Source organism: Saccopteryx leptura, chromosome 11 (assembly GCF_036850995.1).
Source record: "Saccopteryx leptura isolate mSacLep1 chromosome 11, mSacLep1_pri_phased_curated, whole genome shotgun sequence".
NCBI lineage: Eukaryota > Metazoa > Chordata > Mammalia > Chiroptera > Emballonuridae > Saccopteryx > Saccopteryx leptura.
Window position 1 is genome coordinate 65178305 of NC_089513.1, and position 12039 is coordinate 65190343.

At 48.2% G+C, this 12039-nt stretch overlaps 1 protein-coding gene across 6 annotated transcripts in view; it reads right to left on the reverse strand.

Annotated features, from left to right (window-relative positions):
- LDLRAD4 (low density lipoprotein receptor class A domain containing 4) overlaps positions 1–12039 on the reverse strand; it is a 567361-nt gene that overhangs the window by 175411 nt on the left and 379911 nt on the right. The window lies entirely within an intron of this gene.

Genomic DNA, 12039 nt, shown 5'->3' on the forward strand with positions numbered 1-12039 from the left:
ATAAAATATTATTTAAAGTTAAAATAGTAATAATAATATTTTTGAACTTGGTGCCTCACAAAAGTTGGTCACTACTATGTCCCAATGGGTTAAGTGGTAAAAAAAAAAAAATTCAAATGACTGATAAACATACGAAAAAGTCACTTAGTCATCTAGGAAACACATGTCAAAGGCCCAGTGTTCCATATGCTGTCCACCCACCAGAAATGGCCGAATGAAGGAGCCTGACCATCTAGGCGCTGGACTGTGTGCATAGCAAACAGAGCTCCTAACCCTGCCGATCAGAGTGAAAACGGGACGCCAGCTGCTCCCAGCAATGTCACGCCTACATTTTTAACAAAACGCAGCCCACGGGAGTCCAGCGAGTGGCTGGCTGAGTCTGCTGCTTTGTTTGTTTGTCTGTTTAGATGAAATTAATATTAATACAAAATGAATCATTTTTATAATACTACATTTTTAATTTAGAAATTAAATTTAAAGAGGTGACATTGATCAATAAGAGGATGTAGGTTTCAGGTGAATATTTAAAAATAAGTAAACCATTCAGCGGCATTTAGCAGAGATGTGTTCAATGTGTAAAAAACTACAGAGAGCTTCCGATACAGGTGCTTTTTCTAAAGTATGTATTAATTCAATTAAATTTTTAAATATGGAAAGATAACATATAACGAGATTTCTTTTCCTGCTTCCACTCCTTAAAAGAACATCTGTGTTGTAAACAGAGAAGGTGTGAGCAGCGCTCTCTCTTCAGCTCTCTCTTCGTCCTTTCTTCTTTCTGCCTGGCAGAACGAGCTTTGGTTGCTTCTCCAGTCACCCCTGGTCTGCAGGGGACACACTGCAAGGCCCTTTCTGGATGCCTAAAGCTGAGGACAGGACCCGACGACCCTAATCAACTTCCTCAGCTATGCCAGCAACCTGGCAGCAGCGTTTCCATCAGCAGATGCAGCCTTTCCGGTAACTTGGATAGTTTCCGGCCCAAACTCATGCCTGAATCTGTGCAGCCATCCCTCCTGCGTAGTAAAGGGTGTGGGTGTGCTGTAATTGCTTACAGGGACCCCGTTGCTGGCACACAACCTGTCGCCGTCGGCTGAAATGTATTTTCTGTCCATGTCTTCCACCCACAAATGTAAATGCCTTTTGCACCTTAACTAAGCACTTATCATGCACAGTAACTTTTACAGAACTAGAACGAATTTATTTTTCCTTCGTCACAACTTCAGGGATAGAAGTTTCCTTCTTACCATAGGTCTTAGCAACCTCAACATGGATTTTTTTTCTTCCCTTATTAAGTTGAGAACTTCCACATTTTCGCTTAAAGGAAGTAGCTTACAGGTTTTCTTGAAATATCCAAATTGCCAGCATTACTACTCTTGCATTTTGGGGTCAATATTACATAAAATAAGACTTAAACACAAGCATTATGACAGGACAACAACTGATCTGATAACTGGGGATGGCCACCTAGTGACTTAACAGGCAGCGAGTTTATAAGAATGAATACACTGGACAAAGGGTTAATTCCTATCCCAGGCAGAACGGAGCTGGAAGGTTCAACACATCATTGTAAATACTCAGAACACTGGGCAGTTTAACATTTATGAATTGTTTATTTCTGGAATTTTACATTTACTATTTTTGGATCATGGTTGGCCATGGATAACTGAAACTGCAGAAAACAAAACAATGAGAAAAGGGGAGACCGCAACAAATACGATCAGACCCCTTCTCCTGAATGACTTGGGGGTGTGCTGTGCGTGTGACTAACCCATAAGTAATCTTTCCAAATTTACCTTGCATTTGTTTTCACAATTAGCCAAGCCAGTACTTTCTAATTCTATGGGAAAATGACATGGTTTTAAGTCAGCAAGAGGAAGAGTCATAAAGAAGAAATGATAAGCAAAATAAACGTGTAGCACAATTATTCTGCATGTGAAAATCCCCTACAATCTCCCACATCCCAGGGACCTACTCGCTGGCAATGTGCATATGCTTCCACACCTGGCCCTCCCCGCGCTCGGGGCCCTGGGGGAAATAACGGTGTGTATTTAGTAACTATTTCTTCATTAGATGGTTTCTGAAGCCTCATCCGATTAGTGTTTAGAGGGCAGAAAATGGGGTTGAAATTCTGTTTCTAGGATTGCTTCTTAGTTCTTAATATTTCCAAGTGGCTGATGCAACCCAGAACTACGGGTAATTAGCAATAATCCAAAGCTAGTTCAGCAGAGGCCGTTTCCGGGTTATCATGAAACAAACCCAGAGAAGAAAAGGGGAAAGGCCCCTTTGAAAGCAGTTAATAAGGCTTTATCTTTTTGTATTTTCAGCCATAGCGGCTACTTCCTGTTCTTATCTTTCATGGTGATATTACTTACTTATTCTGATGCTTTAACATAAAAATTGTATCATGTGGGACTCAGGACTATGTGACGTATGAAAAAAGTATTAAGTAACTGAAATTGAAGCCCCGAAGCATAACTGCAGTGAGAACCCAGACAGCAGGCAGGTGAGTCGGGGCCACACGCTGGGCCAGGTTAGCACCCAGAGAAGAGCTTTGGCCACCACACAGAAAACATACCCCTGTCACACACCCACCGGTGTCCCCGAGACCCTGGAGCAGCCTGGTCACCTGTGTGGCCGTGCTTTCCTGGCCAGGACTGCTGCGCTGACTTTCAGCTCAGCCCTTTCTGACTCCCAAGTCCACGTCCTCACTGCCTACCAAGGCAACATGCCCACAGAACAATAGTGGAGATGAGCAAAGTGAGCCCCCCTGAGGAAGGGAGGCTTTGCTCTCAATGCACAGTGGAAGTGTTTCTATGGACCCCTGGGAGCAGACCCAGGAGCTGCTAGACAAATGGTGCTGAGTGAGTGAGCCCAGAGTGAGAAACAGACCCGAGGTGCCAGCCAGGCCCTTCATCTGCCCTGAGCAGACTGGCTGTCGAAAGCTCTCGGAGACAGCTCTCAGAAGAGTCCGAGGCTTTGACCATTCAGGAGGAGATGAGGAGTGGTGCCCTACGGTAAGCTTTGTCACCTGCTCCTAAGCCGATTCAGACGCTGAGATGAGACCTCATTGTGCCCGGGACACAGGTCCGCTGCAGCAGCATTCACTGTCTGTTTTCATGACTTTTCCTAGTAGCCTATAAGCTTCCCTCAAAACATTGATACATAAAGACACATGCAGCCCCATGTTCACTGCAGCATTATTCACAGTGGCCAAGACATGGAAACAACCAAAAAAGCCTTCAATAGAAGACTGGATAAAGAAGATGTGGCACATATACACTATGGAATACTACTCAGCCATAAGAAATGATGACATCAGATCATTTACAACAAAATGGTGGGATCTTGATAACATTATACGGAGTGAAATAAGTAAATCAGAAAAAAACAAGAACTGCATGATTCCATATGTAGGTGGGACATAAAAACGAGACTAAGAGACATTGACAAGAGTGTGGTGGTTACCGGGGGTGGAGGGGGCGCGGGAGGGAAGGAGGGAGAGGGGAAGGGGAGGGGGAGGGGCACAAAGAAAACTAGATAGAGGGTGACGGAGGACAATCTGACTTTGGGTGATGGGTATGCAACATAATTGAATGACAAGATAACCTGGACATGTTTTCTTTGAACATATGTACCCTGATTTATTGATGTCACCCCATTAAAATTAATAAAAATTAAATAAATAAAAAAATATTTGGAAAAAAAAGAAGGGTTTGCCTTTTCATCTTTGGATGCCTCAAACCTGGCAAAGTCCTAGCAGATAATAGGTGCTCAGTAAATACTGGCTGAATATGTGTTATAGAATCTGTATTTCTCCACATATGTAACTGGTGTCACTGCAGATCACGCTCTTTGGGTAATGTGCCTTTCCAAAATTATCCGAAGAGCAGCAGAAGTAAAAATTATATTCTAATTTTTTAGAGTGATCCTCTATCATAAGTGTTAAAATATATACAATAACATTGCTGTGTCCAAGGGGGAGCTTTAGCCGGAGTTAAACTTTGTATAACTATCAAGGATATTTAGATCCACCACCAAAACATCCAAATCCATATCAGATTACCTGCCGCTCCTTTGAAAAGTTCAAGAAGGAACAGGCACCTGTGTTGGATAGTGCACTAGAGACTCTCTCCCCGGGTGGGGTTGGTGGGGGAGGGGCGTCACACCTCTTTTAATTCTAATGAGAGAAAAAATTCTTGAGAATGTTCATCAATGAGGTAGAGAGTGTTTTTCTATTTCTGACCCTTTGTCCTCCTAATCACCGGCCCTCCTGTTCCTCTTAGCTGCCTGCGAAATCTAGCATCTCCCAGCCAAGGCCCCACCAACCCCCACTGGGAGAGGGAGCGAGAGGCTAAGGCAAAGCCACCACCAGGTTGGGCTCCCTCTTGGACACATCCTAACGGCTGTAGGCAAGCTTGTTTTCCTATCCGGCCAGAAGCTGACCCTTCCCCACCGAACCGGCTGAGTGGATGCCCAGGCGGTCTGGATGACGTCCCGGCACAGAAGGGCCACTCAGCAAACACCTGCTGAGCTGGTGTGAAAGATGTGATCGGGTGTGAGCTCTCCAGGTCTTGTCTTGGCTGAGAAGAGCAGGGGCACAAGGCACACCTCTGCTGACCCCTTTCCCTGTGTGGGAGGTGGGAGAGGAGACTGATTATAAAGTATAGCGGGATAACCTGTTGACTATCAAAACAAGGGACTGTGTCACTCCACTGTCCCTCTGCAGGTTGGGACTCTCACTGTGAATTCCTTTCCCGGAACGGAGCAAGAGAATTCAGCTCTCAGGCTTGGCCTAGATCAGAGCCTGCCAGACCAGGTTGGGGAGCTGGTGGGGGAGGGACACAGGACAGCAGGAGACAAAGCCAGCACGTGGGGGAGGGACACAGGACAGCAGGAGACAAAGCCAGCACGTGGGGGAGGGACACAGGACAGCAGGAGACAAAGCCAGCACGCTGCAGCTGGAAAGCAGGCCCACAGGTGAGAACAGAGACAACCTTGCAGAACTGGAGGAGAGGGTTTCCAATGGGCCAGGCGTGAGCACTGAGGAGGCAAGACCTGGGTAAGGGCCTGTCCCCACAAATCTCCTGTCTCAGTGGCTTGAGCAAGTGGCTCCATTTTTCTGAGTCCTAGTTTACTCACTAGTAAAATGGAGACAAAAACGTCCCTTCTCACACAGACTAGGAAAGTTAAATGAGAAATATACACAGTGCCCAGCATTTAGCAAATGCCCAACAAACACGTCTCAGACCCTCTTCACAACGACCAGGCCGGGAAAGCCGACCAGAGGCGCAGGGCACACAGGCCCTCAACCCCCACCCGTGGGAGGCATGCTCAAACCAGCGCTCTCTTCTGCTTCAGTGGATGCAGCCACATGCTTCAGAGATGTCTTCAAATGGTCCCCAGATCCGGGGGCCTATCTGGGTGGGGGCAGGGTAGGTGTTTTATAAAGGTTTCAGCAGCAAACATAAAGACCAGACTTGGGGACAAGGAGCTTCAAGGGTAGAAAACTCAGTTCTTGGCATACCAGGCAAAGCTCAGAGCCTCGCAACACAGGAGACATCCAGTAAGTGCAGCCCTGGGTCAGGGCAGGCCTGGCGGATGCTGAGCCCGGGAGACAGCGGCTCAGCATGGACTCTCCGGGTTCGAGGCCAGAGACGGAGCGCAGGCAAAAGTTCAGTGACCTTCGGGCATTTCCAGGGTACGAGGGTCCCAGGCTGCAGGCCCTCCGGGGATGCTGCTTGTTCTCCTGTCTGAGGGATGAGATTTCTGTTTCAGGCTCTCAGCTCTCTGTGGAAATAATTCTTGTTCTCCACAAACCAGCATTTCTAACTCATCCTTCTGTTTTCACCTACTAACACAGGGGTCCCCAAACTTTTACACAGGGGGCCAGTTCACTGTCCCTCAGACCATTGGAGGGCCGGACTATAAAAAAAACTATGAACAAATCCCTATGCACACTGCACATATCTTATTTTAAAGTAAAAAAAAAAAAAAAAAAAAAACAGGAACAAATACAATATTTAAAATAAAGAACAAGTAAATTTAAATCAACAAACTGACCAGTATTTCAATGGGAACTATGCTCCTCTCACTGACCACCAATGAAAGAGGTGCCCCTTCCGGAAGTGCAGCGGGGGCCGGATAAATGGCCTCAGGGGGCCGCATGCGGCCCGTGGGGCCGTAGTTTGGGGACCCCTGTACTAACATTTCGTAACAGAGGAAAGATGCCATGAAGCATCGAAAAGGAGGCGAAGGGAAGCCTGGCTGCTGACAAGCTGCGCGGCCGCGGGCAAGTTGCTTGTAAGTCAAACTGAGTCCTGGCTCGCCTCCCAGCAAGGTTCCTCCCTCCTACACGCTCACATCACAGAGCCCGACCTGGTCCGTGAGAGGTGACTGCTTCATCGACTGACTGCTTTGAACCCCCCTCTCTCTTCCTGAGACGTCTTTCTCGGCAAACCCCTGATCACCACCTGGGCTCAGCAGCCCTCCCAGGCTCATCACCCTGAGCATTCTCTCCAGCAGAGAAGCTGAAGGGGAGAGGGAGAGGGGGGAGATGGGAAAAGGGGAATGCAGGGGCACTAAACACTGATATATAAGAAAATCAGATCCATTTGGACCCTTGGGCACTCCTGCACTCTCTGCCCGTCTCCCCCTCAAGTACGCTAGCGAGCATCCCCTGGCATGTCCCAGATTTAATCCAGGACAAGGGCGTCCCCTGGCATTTCCCAGATTTAATCCAGGACAAGAGCATCCCCTGGCATGTCCCAGATTTAATCCAGGACAAGGGCTGAAGGCACGTGATGGGCAGGTCATGTGCTAACTCGTTAGCAGAGCTGCAGCTCAGTTCTTCCAAGTCAAGGGGTTGTTCTGTCTCTTCTGGAGACGGCACCTCTTACGTGCTGCTCCAAGTGGGGTGGCAGGGTTAGGAAACAGCCCTAATGAGGGTGGGGGAGGGCACCACAGGTGCTTTCCCGTCCAGCCTGCCCTGAACAAGGGTATTACTGGGGTGTGTGTGGGGGGGTGCGGGGGCGGTTTACAAAAGAAAATTAGATCATTCTGGATAAAAACTGTGAGCAATTGAAAAATCTGTATGCTTTAAAGTCCAGGCGTCCCCAAACTACGACCCGTGGGCCGCAATGCGGCCCCCTGAGGCCATTTATCCGGCCCCCACTGCACTTCTGGAAGGGGCACCTCTTTCATTGGTGGTCAGTAAGAGGACCACTGTATTTGGTAGCCCTCCAATGGTCTGAGGGACAGTGAACTGGCCCCCTGTGTAAAAAGTTTGGAGACCCCTGCATGGGTCCCCAGGGTTATTACAAGAGAACTCAAAGACAACCCCAGAGTTGTACAGAATGCTTCACCAACCACAGCCCCAATCAACACTCTTCATTTCCCTTCACCTTTCGGGCACTGGGAGCGAGACAGGCAGTATTCCATCCAAGGGCCCATCCCAGCCACCACCTGGTGTCCAGCAGGTATCACCCACTTAACGTGGCCAAACCCAAACCACGCATTCCCACAGCGCCCACGTCTCAGTCGATGACAACGGCAACCTTCCATGAGCTCAGGCCCCCAGCCTTGAAGTCCTCTTGTCTCTTACCGCTCTCAAGTCCGAACATCTGATGCATCGGATCCACAGCAAACCCGGTGACTCAGATCCAAGCTGTACCTGCTACTTCTCAGCCCGTCGCAGATACCACCCTGTAGGTCCACACCACCGCACCATCTCTCACTGGGGTGGTCTCAGAGCTCCCGCTCTGACCCTCAGACAGTCTATTCTCACTGTAGCAGCCAGTTGGGTCTTTTATAGCAGTGGTCCCCAACCTTTTTTGGGCCACGGACTGGTTTAATGTCAGAAAATATTTTCACGGACCGGCCTTTAGGGTGGGACAGATAAATGAATCATGTGACCGAGACAAGCGTCAAGAGTGAGTCTTAGACGGATGGAACAGAGGGAATCTGGTCATTTTTTTAAAAATAAAACATCGTTCAGACTTAAATATAAATAAAATGGAAATAATATAAGTTACTTATTCTTTCTCTGCGGACCGGTACCAAATGGCCCACAGACCGGTACCGGTCCGCTGCCCGGGGGTTGGGGACCACTGTTTTATAGCACAGGTCATATCATGTTGCATCTCTGTTCAGAGCCTTCTAGAGCCTCCCAATTTCAGAGTGAATCTCCTTTCAGTGGTCTGTAAAGCCCTACATAATGTGGCCCTTCTCTCTTCCATGAAGTAACTTCTTTGATATTCCTCAACTACATCAGGCAGACTCTGCCCCAGGGCCTTTGCACTAGACGATCCTTTTCCTCTAGGTCTGTACAGCTTACATTGCAAATCATTACACTATTTGCATGATGACCCACTTCCATGGGTCATCACACAAATGTCTCATCCTCAGCAAGGCCTTCCCTGACCACCTATTTAGAAATAGAACCCCTGACATTTTTTTTTATTCAGTGAGAGGAGGGGAGGCAGAGACAGACTACTGTATGTGCCCCAAATAGGATCCACCTGGCAAGCCCCCTACAGGGCAATGCTCTGCCCATCTGGGGCATTGCTCCATTGCTCAGAAACCAAGCTCTTCTTAGCACCTGAGGTGGAGGCCATGGAGCCATCCTTAGCACCTGGGGCCAACTTGCTCCAATTGAGCCCTGGCTGCAGGAGGAAAAGAGAGAGAGAGAGAGAGAGAGAGAGAAGCGGGAGGGGGAGGGGTGGAGAAGCATATGGGTGCTTTTCCTGTGTGCCTTGACCGTGATCAAACCTGGGACATCCACACGCTGGGCTGACACTCTACCATTGAGTCAATTGGCCAGGGCACCCCTGACACTTCTGATCTCCATTCTTTCCTTTCTTTTTCTCCAAAGTACTCATTACCTTCTTCTAATGCATCTAATGCATTTAATTAGTCAATTTAGTGTATTGGCCCTCTCCCTGCACAAAAATATGAGCTCCTTGAGAGCAAGTACTGTCTGTGTTGTTCACAGTGCCTGGCACATAGTACATGCTCAATATTTGTTGAATGAATGAACAAACAAATGAATGAATTACATTTTCACCAGAAGTCTACATACAGGGCTCACTTGCCATTATAGTGAGTATAGACTTCCATATAGCTCCCCAGTCCAAACTTTCAACTCGCGGGGAAAATCTAGAGTTCAAGATTCATCATCCTCACAAAACTGATATTTAATTGGCTTTCTTTTCACAGTCTCTTTACAACTCTTTCACTGTAGAAAAACTCACTCTATTCCCTCCTTCTGGTCCTGTCCATTCCTTATTCTATCAATCAAACCCCATCATCAGCCACCCCTTTAATATGTGAACGCTTTGTAAGGAAAACACCGTTTGCTCTGATATACAGACACACCTACAACTTTTTCAGAAAACAAGTAAGAAAGTTTGAAATAATACTTTAGAACAGTTCATCTTTACTCTGAGTGCAGACACAGACAATGTGTGAGGATTGCAGGAGGGGAAGGGGGTGGGGGATGGAAGAGGGTAGAGGGGATGTACGGTGATGGAGGGAGACTTGACTTGGGGTGGTGAGCACACGATTCAATATCCAGATGATGTGTTATTAGAATTGTGTACCTGAAACCTAGATAATTTTATTAGCCACTGTCATCCCAATAAACTCAATAAAAACATTTATAAAAAGATATGTGGTGGGGATAGAGGTGGCAGGGTGAGGGGCGTGGTCCAACGGTGCGTAACTATTTAAGGGTCTTTCAATATTTGTTATTGTTGGTCAAGTAAGTTTGGAAATATGATATATAGGTTTGCTCGCTTATAGTTTGCATTGGGTGTGGGGGACAGGCTGTAAGCAGGCAGGGAGGGTCGTTATAGCCTAAGGCTTAGTTTTAAGACTAAGCCTTTCCTACTCTAAGTGACTTTGTATCAGAGACTTCCTTGTTTGTATATTGGATTAAAGGTTTTGATTTGTACACTATAAAATGGGGCAGAGGAGCCCATGCTGGAGGAGAGCAGAGAAAGGCCACGTGGAGGAGAGGAGAAGCAGCCAAGATGGCGGAGTGCTGAAGGAAGTGCAGACAGAAGGAGATGGGGAACAGAGGTGAATAAGGCTGGTGAGGTACAAACCTTTGATTCTAGTAAACTTGGATAAGTCGGTGGCTTTGGGAGCCCTGAATGGAAAGGGAAGTGTTTTCCCACTGTGTGTATTTCTTGCCCGCCGGGTGCAAGCTAGGATTACAGGTAATGGCCCACCAGTTCTTGGCTCTGTTGTATCATTACCATCTGTCCGAATCTAATGTGAACCTGCATGGGGCAGGCGGCTGTGATGGTGGCCGTGGCTACTGGCCTTACATTATTAGCAACACCAAGTATCCTGATTATTCTGATTTAAAAAGAAACTAAATCTGAAAGTACCCGGAAGACTGCAGCCTTTGCAATTAATTTCCATTTCATGATTTCAAAGGCAAAAGAGTATATTACTTGAAGGGCAGTTTGTTTTGTTCACCTGAAATTAGAAATAACAGCCACAATTGTTCTGAAGAGCTCTAAGCGGTTCCAGAAGGTGGGGAGAGTAATCTGGCCTTTTGCAAGTAGACAAATTTCTGAAATGTAATTATAAAACATGTACCTCTGAAATAATAGATAATTCTTCCTTTCCCTTGATTTCCCATCCTTCTATTTTTTTTCTAAACCACAGGGCGAAAGACATCCTTTTACCTCCAGTCCCCACTCATTAACTCAGACTTCTCATTCATTCGTACCAGGACTGCCTCCATCTCCGCTCCAGGCGCCTCCAGCCCCCTTACCTTCTCCCCACAACTGCTCCCCACTTCACCAGGCTGCATATATTACTCCCCTGGGCCTCTGGGCTCAGCTCTCCTGCCCACAGAAACGGAGACTCATCCCTCCGCTTGCTGGGCACAGAGGGACACTTCCATGACAAGGGTTGATCCCACACTAATTATCACTGCCCCGGATGAGATAAACATCGGTCACTCCAAGCTGCCCAGTAAGCCCATCAGAAGCTGAGAACGTCCTCCCTTGGGATGACTGGCAGCGCGATTTTCCAAGCTATGCGAATCAACCGGCCTGGAGTGACAGCGTCTTGCAGCCCCCTGGACCCCACAGGACACGACACGCCTGGCCTCGCACCACCTGCCGTTCTCCTGCTCTTTCCTCTTTGTGCAACCTCCGTGCTCAACTGGTGCTTCTGCTTTGAAGGAGGTGGAGAGAATGAAGATATTTGAATACTCATCAATAGTCCTTATCTGTTGCTGACGGGGGTGGCGATTTCTTCCAAGCAAAAGAACTTACTTATAATCTCACTGCTGACAGGAATCCGTATTTGGGGGAAGCTGGAAGCATGGTGCTCATAAAAGATAATGACGCAACCCAGGAGAGCTGCCTGGATGCATCCGCCATAGAACCTTGCCTGCCTGTGGCACAGGAAGTGGGGCTGCGGGGGCTGTGAGCGGCACCAGCTCCCCCTGAAACGCCCCACTCGGGCCCTTCTTTGCAGGCCCCCAGCCCCCACCGCAGCCCAGCTCCTCCCGGCGTTCCTGGACAGCGTTCCCTCTGAACTTGCTCACCCAGGCCACTTCTCTGCAGCCTCCGAGACCTCTCACTCTGCTTCCTACACCCACCCACCCACCGCGGCAAGCCTTCCCAGCCCCGGCCCCCTACCCCCCCACCGCCTGCCCCCCATGGAGGTTCCGCCTGCCCCTCCCATCTCCTCCCCCGAAGGCCTTCCTCCCACGTGCCACTCTCTCACCCACACACTCTACTTGCCTGTCAGGTCCCAGCTTAAATGTCATTTCTGCGAGGAGGCCTTTCCTGACCCTCAAAGTTGAAGCTCCTGATTCAAGACCCTCCATAATCACTTATCTAATTGTCCTCTTCCAATGGGTGGCAGGCTGTGGAGAACAGGGGACTTTGTCTACCTAACCTGAGACCAGTGAGTCCCTGTGCCCAGCACAGGACCTGGCTGAGGACAGGCAATTGGCAAACCCTTGTTGAATGAACAAATAAGGAATGCTGGTGTCTGGGAAAGGAACAAGGCTGTACC